Consider the following 19,102-nt stretch of genomic DNA (forward strand, 5'->3'; position numbering starts at 1 on the left):
GGGGAGGGAGATCCAGTGCTCAGGTTTGGGAGGGGAGATCCAGTGCACGGGGGGAGGGGAGATCCAGTGCTCAGGTTTGGGAGGGGAGATCCAGTGCACGGGGGGAGGGGAGATCCAGTGCTCAGGTTTGGGAGGGGAGATCCAGTGCACGGGGGGAGGGGAGATCCAGTGCTCAGGTTTGGGAGGGGAGATCCAGTGCATGCGGGGAGGGAGATCCAGTGCACAAGGGGAAGGAGAGATCCCGTGCTCAGGTTTGGGAGGGGAGATCCAGTGCACGGGGGGAGGGAGATCCAGTGCACAGGGGGGAGGGGAGATCCAGTGCACAGGGGGGATCTAGTGCCCAAGGTTGGGGGGGAGATCCAGTGCCCGGCATTGGGAGGCAGGCTGCCTATAATAAAGAACCCGCAGCATCTCCCACCCTGTGCGTCAGGCCTCCCCTCCCATCTGGAGGTGGAGTGTCCCTCTAGTTCTCTGGGATCTGGGCTGGCCTGTGACTTGCTAAGACCAAGAGAATGTAGCCAACGTTCCCTGTGACTTCCAGGCTGGGGCTTGCCACTCTCTTGGACCACCACCCCTCCATCACGCCTCACACCACGGAACCTAGTGCAGTCTGCTGAAGGGTGGGCACTGCGTGGAGACAGAGGCTCGGCCATCCCACAGCAGGGCACTTAGAAAATCCAGCTGTTGGAGGAAATCATCAGAGGACAAGATGTGACCTCCAGTTGCTGGGGACCTGGACGCAGGCACTCAGAGGCTTCCCCGCCCCCGCCACCCCCGGTCCTTGGAATGTGCACTCTGCCTCCCTCGCCTCTCCGAGGCCGCCCCCAGCACATGGCCTTGACAGTGACGCGCAGAGACCGAGCCCACCTAAGGGCTGTCCGTGAACTCTAAGGTCTGGCGTGTGGGCACAGAAATGTCCCTGTGCCGTGGCGTCTGGGACAAGCCTAGGAGGAAGCTCCCTTGCCCAGTAAGCCTGCCACCTGACAACCCGGAGTGGCAGCCTGTCCTCAGTTTCTCCCTGGCCCCCCACAAAGGGTGGCAGGTTTGCAAACCAACACCCGCCAGGGCCAGGACTTGGACTCTCTCCCCAAAAGGGGCCTGCACCCCTTCACAGCGGGAGCAACACCACCCAACAACTGTCACATCCACACCACCTCTGTCTTGGGCCGGCTCGGGCTGCCGGACCGGAACACCGCAGACCGGACCGGGAGCCACAGGCATTTATTTCCCACAGGTCTGGAGCCGGAAGCCCAAGGTCAAGGTGCCAACATGGTCGGTTCCTGCTGAGACCCGCTTCCTGGCTTGCACACAGCTGCCTCACCGCACCCGGACGTGGCAGAGAGAGCACAGGCCCTTCTGACAGGTCTTGTCATAAGGACACTAGTCCTGCAGCAACAGGACCCCACCCTCATGACCTCATTTGAGTCCCTGCCTAGAGGCCCCACCTCCAAATGCAGCCACACTGGGGTTAGGACCCAACACAGGAGTTGGGGGGGCATGACTCAGTGCACAGCACCCTCCTAAAGCATCATCTGGCTGCTGACAGGACTTTCTAGAAGCTCCCATTGTTACGCTTTGCGAAACTCAGCAAGTCTGGGCATTTGGCCTTCCCCAGGGCAGGATTAGGGGTCCTCACAGCCATCCTTGGTTGCGGGCCCTTCCTTTTCTTTATAGAAAGTTTAAACTGATCTGTAATGACAGAAAGCAGACAGCATTGGCGTGTGGATGGGCGAGGCGAGGCCGGGAGGGGACAAGGAGGCGGAGCACAGGGCCCGAGGAAACGTCTGGGGACGGCAGTTCTGTTCACGACCTCGACCTGGTGGCTGGACCACGGAGTACACAAACGTCAGAACCCACCGGACTGTCCACGTTAAATATGCGCACTTTACCATATGTCGGTTACGCCTCAATAAGGCTGTTTCAAGGTCGCTTTAATTACAAACCATAAGAGACTCTGAAATACAGAGAACAAACTGAAGTTGCTGGGGGGGGAGGGGGAGGCTAAACGGGTGACGGGCATCAAGGAGGACCCTTGTTGGGAGGGTCACCAGGTGTTGCACTGCATGTGAGCGACGGGCTCCACTCCTGAATCCATCCCTTGTACGTGAGTGACGGGCTCCACTCCTGAATCCATCCCTTGCACATGAGTGGTGGGTTCCACTCCTGAATTCACTCCTTGCACGTGAGCGACGGGCTCCACTCCTGAATTCACTCCTTGCACGTGAGCGACGGGCTCCACTCCTGAATTCACTCCTTGCACGTGAGCGACGGGCTCCACTCCTGAATTCACTCCTTGCACGTGAGCGACGGGCTCCACTCCTGAATTCACTCCTTGCACGTGAGCGACGGGCTCCACTCCTGAATTCACTCCTTGCACGTGAGCGACGGGCTCCACTCCTGAATTCACTCCTTGCACGTGAGCGACGGGCTCCACTCCTGAATTCACTCCTTGCACGTGAGCGACGGGCTCCACTCCTGAATTCACTCCTTGCACGTGAGCGACGGGCTCCACTCCTGAATTCACTCCTTGCACGTGAGCGACGGGCTCCACTCCTGAATTCACTCCTTGCACGTGAGCGACGGGCTCCACTCCTGAATTCACTCCTTGCACGTGAGCGACGGGCTCCACTCCTGAATTCACTCCTTGCACGTGAGCGACGGGCTCCACTCCTGAATTCACTCCTTGCACGTGAGCGACGGGCTCCACTCCTGAATTCACTCCTTGCACGTGAGCGACGGGCTCCACTCCTGAATTCACTCCTTGCACGTGAGCGACGGGCTCCACTCCTGAATTCACTCCTTGCACGTGAGCGACGGGCTCCACTCCTGAATTCACTCCTTGCACGTGAGCGACGGGCTCCACTCCTGAATTCACTCCTTGCACGTGAGCGACGGGCTCCACTCCTGAATTCACTCCTTGCACGTGAGCGACGGGCTCCACTCCTGAATTCACTCCTTGCACGTGAGCGACGGGCTCCACTCCTGAATTCACTCCTTGCACGTGAGCGACGGGCTCCACTCCTGAATTCACTCCTTGCACGTGAGCGACGGGCTCCACTCCTGAATTCACTCCTTGCACGTGAGCGACGGGCTCCACTCCTGAATTCACTCCTTGCACGTGAGCGACGGGCTCCACTCCTGAATTCACTCCTTGCACGTGAGCGACGGGCTCCACTCCTGAATTCACTCCTTGCACGTGAGTGGCGGGCTCCACTCCTGAATTCACTCCTTGCACGTGAGTGGTGGGTTCCACTCCTGAATCCATCCCTTGCACGTGAGTGGTGGGTTCCACTCCTGAATCCATCCCTTGTACGTGAGTTGTGGGTTCCACTCCTGAATTCACTCCTTGCACGTGAGTGACGGGCTCCACTCCTGAATTCACTCCTTGCACGTGAGTGACCGGCTCCACTCCTGAATTCACTCCTTGCATGTGAGTGGTGGATTCCACTCCTGAATTCACTCCTTGCACGTGAGTGATGGATTCCACTCCTAAAATCATTATTACGCTATAGCTTAACTAACTTGGATTTAAATTAGAAAAAGATAAATAAATGAATGAATAAAAGACATTGTTTTTTTTTTAATTTTTTTTTAATGTTTTTATTTATTTCTAGGAGAGAGAGAGAGACAGCGTGAGCAGGGGAGGGTCAGAGAGAGGGAGACACAGACTCTGAAACAGGCTCCAGGCTCTGAGCTGGCAGTCAGCACAGAGCCCGACGCGGGGCTCGAACCCACGAACCGCGAGATCATGACCTAAGCGAAAGTCGGACGCTTAACCGACTAAGCCACCCAGGCGCCCCTGGATGTTTCCCATTCTTGGTGTGCCATCTTCTGGTTTAGTATTCTCTTATTTTGTCAAAGACAGGATTCTCAGGTGGGAGATAGTTTGCTGTCTTGTCCAAAAACAAGCATAACTTTTAAAACTTCATTCTGACTTTGTAAGATAAATGTAGATTATTTCAAAGTTACCATTATATTAAATTCATACTGCCCATATTTCATTCATTTACAATTTTTTGTTTATCTCCTCCATTTTCTTCCTGAATTTATTGCCATAATTTAAACTTATGTTCCTTTATCATGACCTAAGCGAAAGTCGGACGCTTAAGCGACTGAGCCACCCAGGCGCCCCCCCCAAAACATTTTTAATTGTGGTGAAATAACCTAAAATCTTCCACTGTAAGATTTTCTGAGCACACAGTTTGACAGCATTATGTATGTTGTGCCTCATTAAAGCTTTTAAAAGTGTGAGCAGATGCCAGCTCTGCCTCCCAGGGTCCTGAGTCACCACCCCCTCCTGTCCCCTGCAGGAACCGAGCGACTACGGACTCCCGATGGGTCAACCCCCCACCCAAGGCCCCCATTGGTCACCATCTGGTCCAGAAAGTTACCTTCCCAGGGTCTGTGTTCCCTCAGGGGTGAACCCGGAACTCACACTGGCCGCGTCTCTGCGCAGGGTCACGTGCAGAGGGGGTCTGCGGTCGCTGCATCCGGACGCACCGAGGTCCCTCAGCCTGTGCCCCCGCCTTCTGCTCTTCGGGTCAGCGGGCCCCCCAGTCTGCCCACCTTGTTCATGCGTGTCCTGCAGGCCTGGGAAGCCACACGGCACTCCGGGGGCACACTCTTGGCAACTCCCAACCCCTGGGAGATGAAGCTGTCCGGATGGCACGCTGGGGCCCCAGCAGGTGCTCCAGGGGGGGAATGTACAGCTCTCGGGGCAGTCACACCCCCCACCTTCCCGACCATGCCACCCTCTGAAACCACCGCTCTGGCCACGCACCCAGCTTTATGTCTGAAACAAGGTCCCGGGGAGGCTAGGCCTCCACTGTCTTCTCTGCCAAGTCCAAGGCCCAATGCCTGGCACTGAGTCGCACACAACTATGTGCTTGAGACACAGGGGGTGCCCACACCTGCCCCGGGGGCAAATCTCCCGCCTGAGGCGCCCACGTGGCCAGAACCTGGATGCAGAGCAAGGCGTCTGCCCTCAGCCGAGGTCCAAGTCGGTCCAGTGTCCCAGAACCCCCAGAAGCAGCCGCAGCCTGCAAAACTGGGCCGCGGCGACCAGCTCCCACCACCCGGCACGTGTCCTGGGTCCGGGCCACACACCCTCACAGCAGGTCCATCAGTGGGGCCCACAAGCCCCAGGTCACACCCTCACAGTGACCCCCCTCATCCCGCCGCGGGCCCTACAGCTTGGGGCAATGTGTCCAGAACCTTCTAAGCAGTACAGATGGTTTCCAGGTTTCCACTAAGTGCGGCCTCACCCAGCATCCCTTATGAGAGGCTCTGTGGGTTCAAGGCCAAGGAGAGCTCGGGGGAGTCATCAGAGTAACCTTTGCCCAGGGGTTACGTTTGGGCCCCAGTAGCTAGAAACCCGGAACTGAAGTGAGCACCTCGGCTGAGGTCCTGCCTTCCGTCCTCTGCCCACCTCATCCCCTCCCCCACTCACAGCCCCTGCCCCTCCGAGGCCCCAGCTGTAAAGCTCTAAGGTCCCGGGGGTACAGAGTCAGAGTCAGTCCCAGCTTCCACGGGGCCTCTTCCTAAACCAGCTCCAAGCCCACATGAGTCCCAGGGTGGGGCCCGGCCCTCCCCGTGTCCCCACCTGATGAGAAAGACCTCAGCCGAACCCCCGGAAGCCCTGCTGTGCGGTCCCGGCGGCCCCTGTGGCCTCCCCCGGCTCAATCTATTCCCTTAAAAGATACACACAAAGGCACCGAGGTTGCACAGGCCACTGCGGGGGAAGTGCTACCAGCTTTTGAAGTCCCAGATCCGACCCCGGAGGAGGAACTTGCTCAGCTCACCCATGTGACCAGTGACGCTAGAATCCCAGTGCTTGTGACAGGGGTGGGGGACAGCAGGCGTCAGCCCCCCCACATGGATGATGAGCCTCCTGAGTGGAGGACGGACAGCCAGCCAGCCACGGGGCCGGAGGCAGAGCAGGGGCCTGCATCGGGAGCGGGCTTCATGCTGGGGGCAGCCCTGCAGGGAGGGCGGGCCCCCTTCACCTCCTCCCTGTCTTCAGTGAGGCTTCAAGGCAACAGCTGCTTCAGGGCCTGCGATCTGGAAGGCCAGCCTGGAGCCTGAAGGGCCAGGGCCTTCCGTCTGCTGGGCACTGGCCTCACTCCCACCGCTCCCCTGCCAGGAGCCGGGGCGGGGGCTGCTCCCAAAGCCCTCTCCACAGCCCCACCCTGGCTGCAGTCACCAAAACTCCTGACGGGTCGGCAAGCCGACGAAACGGAGCAGCCAAAGAAACGCTGCAGCCAGGCTGCTCCGCCGATGCATTTCCTCGCCTCCACGGCCTGCTGCGAGGTGGCCCATGGGAAGGCAGCCACGGAGCCACACGCGAAACGGAAGGAGCAGGTGGAAAGGCGTTAGCAAGTGTCAGTGGGGAGGGTCAGGAGGGAATATCAAAACTGGTAGCAGCTACACAGAGGATTAAGTTCGTGGCAAATTCTCATCTCTATTTACCGACATCTACTGTTTCCATGGTTTATGCTCACTTTACCTTCCATCAGCCTCTCATAAAGAACTCAAGTGGCCACTCAGGTGGCCGAGCTAGTGGCCAGGCCTGTCCCCTCCGTGGTCAGCTAATGCCCAGGAGAGGCTTCCCACCCCAGGAGCAGGACCCCACTCAGGAGGCCCCGCGGCCGGCATGTTGAGCGTGTATGAGGAGAGGCCACGGCATCACACGCCTCTCAGGCTCCTTACACCGGAAGGAGCCTGACCTGTCTGCGCGGCCACCTTGGGTGCCGGAGTCCCGCTTCTGACGGGAGCTCAGGAGGGATCACGGCTCCCATCCGGGGGACCTCACCCCGTCACGGAGAGTGGGGTGTGGAAACGAGCCCGTGAGAAAGACACATCACGCAGAGGGGGGTCTACTCCGCCATGCTGGTCCTCGGAGGATTCGCAGAGCACGGCTCCCGGTGAGCCCGGGCGGGGGGCCACCTCGGAAGACCTACCCCCACCTCTGATCTCGAGGAGTCTGTTTTGGTTCCCGAGCAGGGACACCGTTGGGACACCCTGCTCACTAGGGCTGGGGCGGCCCCAAGGCATGGCACACGGGCCGGGCAGCCACAGGTCCCTCATCTGGGCACCTTGTGGCTCACGCGGGCCCCTCCCTCCTCCATGACACACCCTCCATTCGTCAAGAACCACAACGGGCAAAACAGTTCAGTGGTCCCCCAAGTAGTCAGACCTAAAGTTCCCGTGTGACCCAGAAATTCTATTCCTATGTGTCCGCCCAACAGAATGAAAACATGTGCCCACAGGAAAACGTGTATGTGAATGTTTACAGCAGCCTCACTCACAGCCACCCAGAAGAGGACCCAGCCCAAAAGTCCAGAGATGGACGGACGGACAGACAGAAGGTAGTCTACCCATACAGTGGAACGTTATTCATCCTTCGAAAGGAGATCTGACACCTGCCACTCAGTGCATGAGACCAGACGCGGAAGGGCCGTGCTGTATGGTCCCCTTCGTGCGAAATGCCCAGAACAGATTTGCACAGTCAGACCGCAGGTTAGAGGTCTCTGGGCAGGAGGGGGAGCGTGGGGGTGAGTGCACAGTGGACACAGCTCCTTCCACACGTGCTGGGTACACGAATGCCACCCAGCTATTCACGGTACACGGTAAACTGTGTGTTATGCGAACGCCACCTAACTTTTTAAGAAACGACACGTATAAGGGCACTTGGGTGGTGCAGTCGGTAAGCATCCGACTCTTGACCGTTGCTCCGCTGCTCAGGTCATGACCTCACAGTTGGTGGGACTGAGCCCCAGGTCGGGTGGGCTCTGCACGGACAGCGCAGTGCCTGCTTGGGATTCTCTCCCTCTCTCTCTGCCCCTCACATGTTTGTTGTGCTCACGCTTTCTCTCTCTAAATAAATAAACTTAATACACCCACACCCACACCCACACCCACACACACACACACACACACACACACACACACACAAGGCCATCATGGCCTTGTCAACAGGCTGGATGGATACCCACAAGCACATCGCTGGGAAAGGCCGCGGACAGCAGGGCTGGGCCGGCACTGGGTCTGAGTCCGGGGGAGAAGCCGCAAGCCCCCGCCCTCTCACGCCACGCTGTGCACAGAACACGAGTGACATCTCGCGTCTGACACCGCCGCTTGCCTTTTGGCTTTTGTCTACGTGGTAAGGTGGGGCTCGAACCCCACAGTCCCCGACTATTTTAGGATAACCTGGAGCACAAAACTTGGACCGAGTCTGAGTAGAGCAATCAGACTCCCTCAGAGTTCAGTCACCTGTTAGAGGCTGCACACCCAGCCCGTGATCGGAACACGGACGGGGCGCCGAGCGCGGGGGGGAGGGCCACGCCGGCCCCTGCGGGACTGAGCTGTAATGCTGGGCAGCAGGTCAGACCCGACCCGTGGTCTCAGCAGAGGGCAGAGGCCAGCAGACCAGCAGGGTCACCTGGGACCCGCCGGCGCTCGGAGAGGAGGGGCCAGCCCGGCACCGCTCGCCCGTCGCCAACCCGCCACTTGGCCTCTCGGGTCCCCCCCCACCCCATCCACAGTCTCAAGACGTCCACCAAACAGGGCTGCGCGGACCTCGGGGCTCCACGGCCCAGGGCTCATGGCAGGGGTGGGACAGCGGCTACCAGGGAGCACTGCCCCCAGCACCTTTCCAGTTCTGCGCCGCCCCCCGGTCCTTCCCCGTCTGTGACAGGTGAGTTCGCAGCCCGATCCTTTGTCAGCCCCTCTTCAGCCTGGCAAACACCTGCTTTCTTGCCGGCCCTCACTGAGGCGGCTCACAGACCCTGGTACCCCCCAGGCTTTGCAGAGCCCGGTCCCTGGGGCCAAATGACGAGGTGTGGACACAGGCTCTCCATGGGGCACTGGGGCCGGGGATTCTCAGGGGCGCCGGTTCCCGGTCGGGGACATTCATCCCGGGGAGACAACCCACTGCACTTGGGCACCTGCAAGTGTCCTCGGCCAGCGATGCAGGCGGGGCGTGAAAGGGGCCGGCGGCCACAGTCCTGGAGACGGGTCCCTGCACGCCTGGCCGCTGGGCTCTCTGGCGCTCAGTCTGTCCCACCAGCCGGGTGCCAGGGCCCTCGGGGTGGCCGCCTGCAGGGGCCAGGGCTCAGCTGCAGGGGCAGGAAGCCAGCTCTCGTGTTTCCTACGGCCCCTCGTTCAGCTTACGGGTGAGGAGACCCGGCGCCGGTGGCCCCCACTGCTGAGCCCAAGTCCCCGGCTCATTTGCTCCCATCCTGAGCCCCTGCTGGCCTCTGGGTGAGGCACACTTGTCCCAACAGCAGAGGGGCTCCTTGGGGGCTCACGGGCACAGTCGGCAGGGAGTCCCGCAAGGACAAGGCCACCAGAACACGATCTGTCCCAGGGCGCACGGCTGCCCTTCGTTCCTTCCTCTCAGAGCTGAAGCCAAGACCACAGAACGTGACAGACGCCCAACGGGGTGGCCTGTCCTGGGTGGAAGGGTCCTATTCAGCTCTGCGACCACCTCTTCCTCTAATACGTGGAGGCTGTGCACATCCTCAAATCCACCTCCGGTTACACAGCGCGCGAGTCCACCTGACAAACACATACTGAGCAATGCCAGCTGCTGGACCAGCCATGGCCCTTCTTCGAGGAGCTCTCGCTGTGAAGGCGGGTGGAGGGGTCAACACCAGCAAGAGGAAACTGAGGAAGATGGGATGGGGGGGTTCTGTGACTCTCCCTGAAAGCTCATCCCCCACCGCCCGGGACCCCAGCTGAGGACGGGCCCCTCCGGGGGCAGCCCTGACCACGACCTGTCCGCCCCACGCCTCACCCAGCTCAAGGCCACTTTGAAGGGCCATGCCAGCTCGCAAGGCCTCAGGGTCCCTGAGACTGCATCAAGACCTAGCCTCTCCCTCCCCCGCCTGTTTCCCTCCCTCGCAGGCTCTGCAGTCAGGCCTTCCTCTGAGAGCCCCCCCCCCGCCCCAGCCCCCCGGTCCCCGGCCCCCAGGGTAGGGCGAGGCCAGTTGAGGCTGGCCTCAAGCACGCTGCAGCCTATGTACCTCCAGCTGGTGGATTCCCTTCCTTGCTCTTGCTAATCACCTGCCTACCTTTCTGTGGCCTTCCCTCCAGCCCCACTGCGGCGGGCTCCGCGGGCACCCCTTACCCGCGGCACACAGCTGCCTTTGACCGGGGGTTCACCCCATTTGCATTTGCTGAAACTGCTGATAGAACGCGATTACTTCCGTGGCTTCTCTGTCTGCTTTTTATTTACTGTGCTTTTGCCTTGCTGGCCTCGCCCCTCCTTCCAGCAGGGACGGGCGCTGGGACTGGACTGCCTGCATCTCCTCCATTCCCGCGTCCCTCTCCAGCTCTGGAAGTTTCTCCTTCTGTAAGGAGCACGCTGGTGCTCACCCTGGGCTCACTCATGTGCTTACATCACGGTCTGATGTCCCCTCACCTCACGCCCCCTTGGGAGCCATCAAGGACCCCCCACCGGGTGCCCCTGGCTACTATGTCCAATCCCCTAGCTCGGGGGGCTCCTCTTGCCCAAAGCCCTGATTCCTGTCGCTCCACAGAGAACTGCTGCATCGACGTGCCGTGAGCTCCTTGCCTCCCACGCCCTCCCCCGACTCTGATTTTCCTTCTGGAATACAGTTCCCAGGACTTGTGCAGCAAGGATTCGGGGGCGGCTACACTTTTGTCTTCATCTAAAACCGTCTTCCATTTCATCCCTGTGCTGATGCAGCCTAGCAAGCCCGGCTCCCCAGGGCCCCCACACCCCGCCCCGGCCCGGAGTCTGGGCTGGCGCCTGGGAAGCCTCGTCCTTCAGATGCACCTCGACCTTCATCCCACCCTCCCTGCCTGCCCGTGAACTTCTCGAGCCTCAGAGTGAAGCCCTCACCCCTGCATGAGGCTGGTTAGGTTTTCGCTTTTAATTCAACAACTCATCCTCTCGTTCCTGGTAGTTCCACGGGCTCCTGGCGTCGCCGTGAGCTTTCCATCCCCACACCTCATTCTCGCGAGTCTCTTAATGTTTTTCCATGTCACAAATTCCACGTCACAGGCACGGCAGGGGGGCCCCTCAGGACAGGTGAGTTTCACTCTGCCAGGCACCCCGGTGACGCAGTGCAGGGTAGGGTTTTCCCCTTCCTGAGCCCCTGCCCCGGCGCCATGCTCCCCCCCCCACGCCTCAGCGCACACCCCTCGGCCCCGCGCCCCCACCATCACCGGGCACCAGCCGGCCCTGAACACGGCGAACCCTCCAAGAGGGAGCAAGAGATGCCCGTGACTTCAGGGCTCGGCCTCAGGGGGCCCTGCCACTCCCGCTGGGGCACCGCCACCGCCATGCAGAGCCCCACCCTCAGCCTCCTGGGGGACGGGGGGCCATGCAGAGAGCGACCCAGACGACGGAGGGCACGGGAGAGACGAGCCCCACCCACGTGTGGCCCACAAACTGGGGTGACTGTTCTGGCTCTCAGGGCGATGCTCTCAGCCCTGGGGCCAGCACCCTTCTGGTAGTTCTGCATTCCTGGGCTCCCGCAGCGGCCGGTGCCCCCTCACCAGGCCCACCGCGTGGAACCCAGGGCCCCCGTCCACGTGGACATTCCACGGGCACCCCAAACGCCGCAGTTCCCACCCGAGCTCCCAGGCCCCCCGCCCACTGGCCCGCCCTGCACCCTCGCCCAGCAAACAGCACCCCTCCACCCCCTGGCCGGGCCTCTCCATCCCAGAGTCCCGGCCACCATCACCCTGCTTGAGCCTCGGCCAGGTCTCGTCACCAGCCCCGGCTTCCCGTTCTCCCCCCGAATCTACTCCCTCCCCCTGCAGACCTGGGGGGACCCCCAAGAGGGGTCTGATGCTGTCATGACCGTAATCACGTGCAGTGACCTGCACCCGGTCCCCTGCTCCTTCCGGCACCTCTTTCACAGACACACAGGCGCCCGTGCACACACACACTCACGCACACTCACGCACGCACGCACAGCCTGGTGGGGCTTCCCCGCGCCCTCCGCTGACTGCGTCTGTCCCTGGAACCCCAGCTCCTCCGGGGCCTGGCCCCCTGGCCGGCCCACCCGACAGCCCTGAAGCTGCCCTTGCCAGTGCCGCCCGCCGGTGCCCCCCCCTCCCGGTGCCCCCGGCCGGAGTGAGGGCCACACACAGCAGTACAGGGGCTGCGGCCTGGTCTCAGAAATCCGCACACAGAACCCCCGCCGCTGCCTTCCAGAAGCCCCAGAACAGCGGGTCTGCCAGGGCGGGGGACGGGCTGGGAGCAGAGTGGGTCACCCCCAGGGGCAGCGGGACCCCAGGGCCAGCTGGCCCTAGTCGGTGGGGGCTGGCAGGCGTGGCTTCAAAGAGCCTCGGGGTGCCAAGGCCCTGAGGAAACACGACCCTGGGCGCCTCTTGACCTTCCAAGAAAAGTCCCTTTATTATCTCAAAAAAATGCCATAACTCTCAAAAAAAAAAACTCTCAAAAACGGCTGAATTCCTTTTTTCATTGAGGTGAAATTCCCGAGACACAACGAACCATCTTCTTCAGTGCTGTGCCCACCACCGCGCTCCACTTTTAAAACCTGTCCGTTGCCCCAAAAGGAGACGCGGACCCTCCGGCCGTCACTCCCCTCCCCCCCGCCAGCCACTCTGTACGTACCCGGACAGCAGGGTAAGCGGAATCGTGCCGTGTGTGGCCTTTCCCGTCTGGCTTTTCCAGACGCCACATGATGACGAAGACTCATCCATATTATAACTGAAGTCCCCTCCTTTTCCTGGCTGAATAAGATTCCGCTGTGTGGCCGGACCACACTTCATTTCCTCATTCGCTGTTGCCGGACACCTGGGCCGCCTCCGACTTCCGGCTGTTGCGCATAATGTCGCTATAAACGTGGGGATACGACTCTTAAATGTACCTGGCATTGGGGGCGCCTGGGTGGCTCAGTCTGTTGAGCCTCTGACATCGGCTCAGGTCATGATCTCGGGGTTCATGAGTTCAAGCCCCTTGTCTGCCGTCAGCACAGAGCCTGCTTCAGGTCCTCTGTCGCCCTCTCTCTCTGCCCTTCCCCAGCTCACACTCTCCCTCTGTGCCTCAAAAAAGCAACGCATCCAACACTGAAGTAGTTGATTCACTTTCAAACTTCTTTTGTAATTACAATATCCCTAAAAATAATAGGAAACATTCTCAAAACCTAAACACCCAAAAAACAGCTGCCCCAAAGACCCCCCGCCCAGGGGTAGGTATACTGCCCCGTTTTCCCCAAGCACCCAGGGGACAGTGGTGGCCATCGTGAGAGAGGTGAGGGGAGTGAGAGAGGGGAGACTCCCAGAGCCCCTCAGCCATGATGGGAGCCCCACGTGAAGTGCCCCCAACGCTCCCCTGCCTCCACCCTGCACAAAACAAGGAGAAATGGAAGAGCTTCAAAATACTTACTGTAAGAAAGAAAAAAAACTCCCATTCATTTTACCCAACTGCTCTACATAAATTACCATAATATGAAACATTCTATTCTACTTCTGCTTTATCTATTCAGATCAGCAAAAAAGAAAAAAATCCATTCATTTTTGTCTTCTTCCTTCAAACACTTAAATTGCCCATCAATATCTAAGTTTCTTTTTATTCCAACTGTGAAAAGTACAAAAGCAATTGTTTCATCAAACGGGACTCCTGTAAACGCTGAGGACAGCTTCAGTTCCTTCCTCCAGGAGGCAGGACACAGCTCAGGGCGGCCGCGCTTGCTATTCCAGCTCTGCGGCCCATCAGGCCTGAGTTCAAATCCGGCTTTCCCTCCTCCAGGCTGTGAAGGTTCCAACAAGTTAACATCCCGTCCCTGAGAGCTCATTTGTAAAAGAGGTAGAGCAAATGTTCACAAGCACCCCCACGACCTCAGCGCCGATCGAGATCTACCCCCTCCTCTGCCTTGGCCACCCCACGGCTCTGGAGTCCTTGCCTGGATCCTGAGGCTCCAGCTGGGGGCGGGGGGTGGGGGGGGGAGGGTGATGGAGGACACAGGACGATGGCCCGAGAGGCAGACGGCAGCATCTCAGCCCGGGGAGGGCGCAGGGGCAGCATCATTCTTACGCATCACTGCCATTATTTGTAATGCCCGAAGTACCCTGAGTCAGGCCTGTTCCCAGCAACTCAGCACCGGACATGCTGCAGAAGGGGAGGTGGGGAGGGGGCACCTTTTAGGATACTCTCACTCCTGGGGTGCCTGGGTGGCTCAGTCGGTTGAGCATCTGACTCTTGATTTCGGCTCAGGTCATGACCTCACAGTTCATGGGTTCGAGCCCCACATCTGGCTCTGAGCTGACAAAGCAGAGCCTGCTTGAGATTCTCTCTCCCTCTCTCTCTGCCTCTCCCTCGCTCTCTCTCTCTCTCTCTCAAAAATAAATAAACTTTTTAAAAAAGATACTTTCACTCTCAAAATGACCTGGAAGGAACTGGAAAGCCTCAGGGGCCTCTGAGACTCCCTAAAGCGCTCCACACATGGTCTTGTATTAAGTCCACTCCCAAGAGCGCCACGCACATGGACTGCAGCCGTCTGTTGAGCCGCTCCTGTGCGCTTCTGACAGAGATGATGAAATTCCACACAGCAGGCCCCGTCACACCCACCTGACAAACAGGGAAACTGAGGCACGGGGCCGGACAGGGGACGGGGAGGATTCCCACCCAGGCCCCGTGCCTGCTGCCCTGTCTGCAGCTTCACCACTATTTCTGCCAGAGCAGGCAGCGAGGACGGCCCAGGGAGACCCCGCTCACCTCGTTCCCCCTCGCTGGGCACGTGGCACGCCACTTAGGAGACGCGGCCACCCAGCGCTGTCAACCCAAACAAGGTAAAACCATGGCTCTGCCATCAGACACTGCAGATGACCGCTGAGTCATCTACAGGCCGTTAGGAGTGCATTTTCACACGTTTAAAAGAAGCATATCTTCTGTTCGGGGGACTCCCAGCAGCTCTAGGAGCTAAGAAGCATCCTGAATCCTTCTTAAGGTAGAATGAAATCACCTAACAGGCCTCCGGTTCACAGCGGCTCCCTCCCCACCACCCCGCTGCCTGCTGGACTCTGAGACCAGAGATCAGTGAGGCAAAGCTCAAGACCCCCCGGCCCGTGACGTGCCCATTTATCAGAAACCATCACGAACGCTTCCCGTCAGTCCGCTGCTCTGACTGTAAAGTGCAGACCCGAAGTGATGACATCAGAGTTGGCACAGAAAACAACACTCACCACCCGTTAGCCGCTCAGTCTCTCCCTGGCCCTGCAAAGGCCGGTGGCACAGGGCTGGGCGTGTGAGGCCCGCACACAGACACACAGCGAAGCCTCCCACTGAGTCACTCCCTACCCCACCCGGTAGAGTCCATAAACCACTTTCAGGGATGGGCATGGGGACCTCTCAGGCCCTCCTGTTTGCCCACAGCCTCCAAGTGCTGATGCATCGGAAGGAAAGCTCTCCCGGAGGGGTGGCAGGGAGGGAGGGGCCCGTGCCTTCTGAATTCAGGGATGACAGAGAGCCTGCTGTGACTCAGCACTGCCTGCGAGCAACCTTCCCAGGACTCCGTGAGCCCCCTCTGGGCCCGGCGCCTGCTGGCAGAGGGAGCTCAGCCCCGGCACAGCCTGTGTGGCCAGGCTTTCTGGAACACTGGCTTTCCAGCAGCTCACCTTGGAGGGGAGTCTGTTCATTCCCGCAAAGACGGCCTGGCTGCAGCTGGGCACTCCGAGTTTATCAGCTGGAAACGCAGCCTGGCTAGACGTTCACTGAAACCCCAAGCTCCTGAAACAGTGTCTATACCCGGCACCGGGGTTCAGCACAGTACGTAAGGTTGGCAGCTTGCTTCCCAGGCGAGCAGAGCAGGGAAATCGAGGCACGCGCTGAGACCGCCCTCTCAGACCCAGGGGCAGAAGGACCCAGGTTGAGGGGAGACGACCCGCCTCACCGGCCTCACTGCAAGCCCTCCCGCGGCCTGGGGCTGCTGATGCCCTGCTGGGTGTCTCCGGGTCTCCTAGGGATGCAACATCTCTGCGCATCCGGGGCCTCCAGACACAAACCCAGGCCTTTCCCATGGCCCTGTGACCTGCTGGTTTAATACCTGAAGGGCTCCTACCTGCTACTGCATTTCCAGGGTCCCGCTCCCCCCCCCCCAGGTGGTCAAGGAACAGAGGGCCAGCTCCACACCCGTGACCAGGTGGCCTGGGACTCTGGAGACCAGGATGGACCGTGGACAGCGCTCTAGACCCCCTGGTCCGCTGACACTGGGTTAAGGTGTCAAACAGCCTGTCTGGGTGCACGCTCAGGCGGACTCACAAAGCTCGAAGGGCCCTTCTTACAAAAAGCACACACGCCCGTCACATTACCTGGGCTTCGGAGAAGGCCATTTCATCTCTGGCCTGAACCCAGGATACTGACAGTTCCCAGAGAAACGTCAGTCACTAAAGCACTGTATTTATGAGGAATGTTAATGACTCACCCCCAGGATTGGTTTGGGGGTACAGATGGGGAAGCGCCCCATGGGGCGCAGGGCTGAGCATGGCAACCCCCATCCAGTGGACAGTATCACCTACCCACCCATCAATTCTTCCTCAAAGATGGAAAACACGAATCTGACCTATGCCGTCATCAGGATGCCCTTGGACAACGGCTGCCTCTTCCGCCCGCTCGCCCAGTGACCAGGCGTCAACAAACCAGCAAGAAACACCAGTATTAACACTTCTGTTTCCAATAAAGACACCAACTATTCCAAAAGGAGTAGTTTCACCTTTTTAAAGTTTACTCTTTCTTGGAAGGACTTTCCCTAAACAAAAGCCAAAAAAGCGTTGTCACCAACATCACAAAGAAGGACAGGCTAAGCTTTCCCACACATTCCTTTCCCATCCAGCTTTCAGAGTCTGGGTAATACTGACAAATCCTGAACGCTTTACATGAAGAAAAATGATAGTGTTTAAAAGATGGCCTTGAAGAAAATAAACGGAAACATGAGAGATGGGTAATGTTATTTTAATGTTAAACTACTATCTTATACATCAACGGGTTTTTTTTTTTTACCCAACTGAGGTAGTTATTATTGGTTCAGATACCCAAAGTTTTCAGTGTCAGAATGTTTTAAGGCATTACTGAATACTTTTTAGAACTGCAAGAACAATGAATATTTTTGGCTTCAGAATATTTTCCACTGCACTGTAATGAACAAGAAGCTTGGTGTCCAGTTTTAGACCAAAGCAGGGATTAAATCAAGAATGCAGTTTGAATTGTGTATCTGTCTAAATACAAAGTGGAAAAAAAAATCGTAACTGCAGGCAACCATCTCCCCTGACACCCCCCCTCCCCCAGCTAACTCTCACACCTCTGGTCCCCCAGCCCGGAATCTTCCCAGGACTGACTCTGTGCTCACTTGTCCCAAATGGATTAAATTAGACACGTAAGGGAAACATAAATTTCAATTCACAATCCAAGACAAAAGTCTGAGCTTTGGTCTGAAAAATGAAAAGCTACTGGGGTGACCTACTATACTCCAACCCTTCGAACAATCAAGATATTGAACTCCAAAGACAGATCTCAAACAAGAGCCCGCCCAACCTCACGCTGACTGCAGAGCACCATGCCACGACCAGACGCAAAGGTCTCAGACAGACACGTGGCTCGAGTCCAAGGGTCAAGGACAAATATCAGACAACCTGACCTGAGACGAAGCGCCAGCCCTCCCTGCCCCCCCCCCCCCCACGGCTCTGGGCTGCCCCATTACGACTGGCTAATCCACCCGCTGGGTGCCCAGCCGGGGTCAGCACCTGGACTTGCCTTGGAAGGGCAGCTGCCCACCTGGAGAGGGAGGCTCAGCGGCACCGTTCTCCATCCCGGGGCACAACCTCGAGGGCAGTAGTGTTTTCCACTTTTAAAAGACTTTCCTCTAAACCGAATCTATACCGTTATTAAGGAAACAGAGAGCCCACCCTTCCCCTTCCTCCCCGTCCAACGAAACACAGGTGATCCTGGAAACGAGGCCGACTCCAGAGCCTCGGCTGGAACCTGGACTCCTGACAAAAGTGTTTTTGGAAATAACCAGAAGCTGCCTGACCTGTGATACGTTTCCCTGCCGGCCTCTGCCAGCGTACACCTTGAAAAAGTAGCGCTGCTGTCCACCCTAGATATGACCTTTGGACGAGTAGCCTTGATTTTTCCTTAACCGAGACAAAAGTCACACAAACAAAAAGCCATTCTTTGTACAGACATCCTGTGCGGTGGCTGCCACCTCCCCCTGGCAACCCGGGCAGGACCAGGAAGACCCAGACTGGCCTTGGGGGAGACTGCAGTGAGGAGCAGCTGGGTGGAAAACGGCCAAGGACGGGGTCCCAAACGACAGGGAGCCAGGAAGCCCCAGGGTCCCACGAGCCGCTGTCACTCGGATGAGGAGCTGCTACAGGGCAAGGAGGCTGGAGCGGTGGCTGTACCCACCCCACACGGAGGAAGCCGAATCCTCTGGGTGAGGCCGAGGCGGGGCAGAGGGCACCGCAGGCACCCTAAGCCTTCAGCCCAACACTCTGGAAAACTCTTCGACCCCAAATGCCACGGAGCGCCAGCCCTTCAGGTCCCTGGACCCGCCCCTGGACCCCGGTCTCCCCAACAGACCCGCTGCCTCCCCTGAACGGGCCCAGCGGGAGGGCATGGACTTAAAGAAACCCCCACCCTGAGAGACCACCCACGTAGGGGGAGAGGGCGGGGAAGCCGCGTCCAGAAAAGTGGTCAGCCTCGCGGGGAGCAGGGGGTTCCGCGGGTCGGTCAGTGACACTGCGCCTCCGAGACCCCAGCCAAGACCCCAGTGCCCCGCAGCCCGGACCCTGAGCCCCGCGGGCCACAGCGGACACGGGCCGGGCCGCCGGCGGGGACGCCGCGCCCGCAGTGCGACTGGCGCAGCGGCCGAGACGCCGACCCCGCGGCCGAGGGGGCTCCCCGTCCTGCACTCGGGAGCCCGCGGGTGGGCAGGGGTCAGTGCTGGTTCGGGAAGGCAGGGCCGGGGCCGTGCGAGGGGGATCCTCTCTGCACACAGGGGAGGAGGGGTCAGCCCGGGACCAGGGGAGAGGAAAGTGGGGGTCTGCTCCAGAACCTGGGAAGGCAGGGCGGGGGTCTCTTCCTGAGCGCGAGGGGACACTGGGGGTA

The 19,102-nt window shown here is 59.1% G+C and overlaps 1 protein-coding gene across 1 annotated transcript in view; it reads right to left on the reverse strand.

Annotated features, from left to right (window-relative positions):
• The window catches only part of ZFYVE28 (zinc finger FYVE-type containing 28), a 112,291-nt gene that overhangs the window by 92,790 nt on the left and 399 nt on the right, over positions 1–19,102 (reverse strand). The gene's annotated exons all lie outside the window — the stretch shown is intronic.

Source organism: Hyaena hyaena, unplaced genomic scaffold, assembly GCF_003009895.1.
Source record: "Hyaena hyaena isolate Hyena2069 unplaced genomic scaffold, ASM300989v1 scaffold_63, whole genome shotgun sequence".
Taxonomy (NCBI): domain Eukaryota; kingdom Metazoa; phylum Chordata; class Mammalia; order Carnivora; family Hyaenidae; genus Hyaena; species Hyaena hyaena.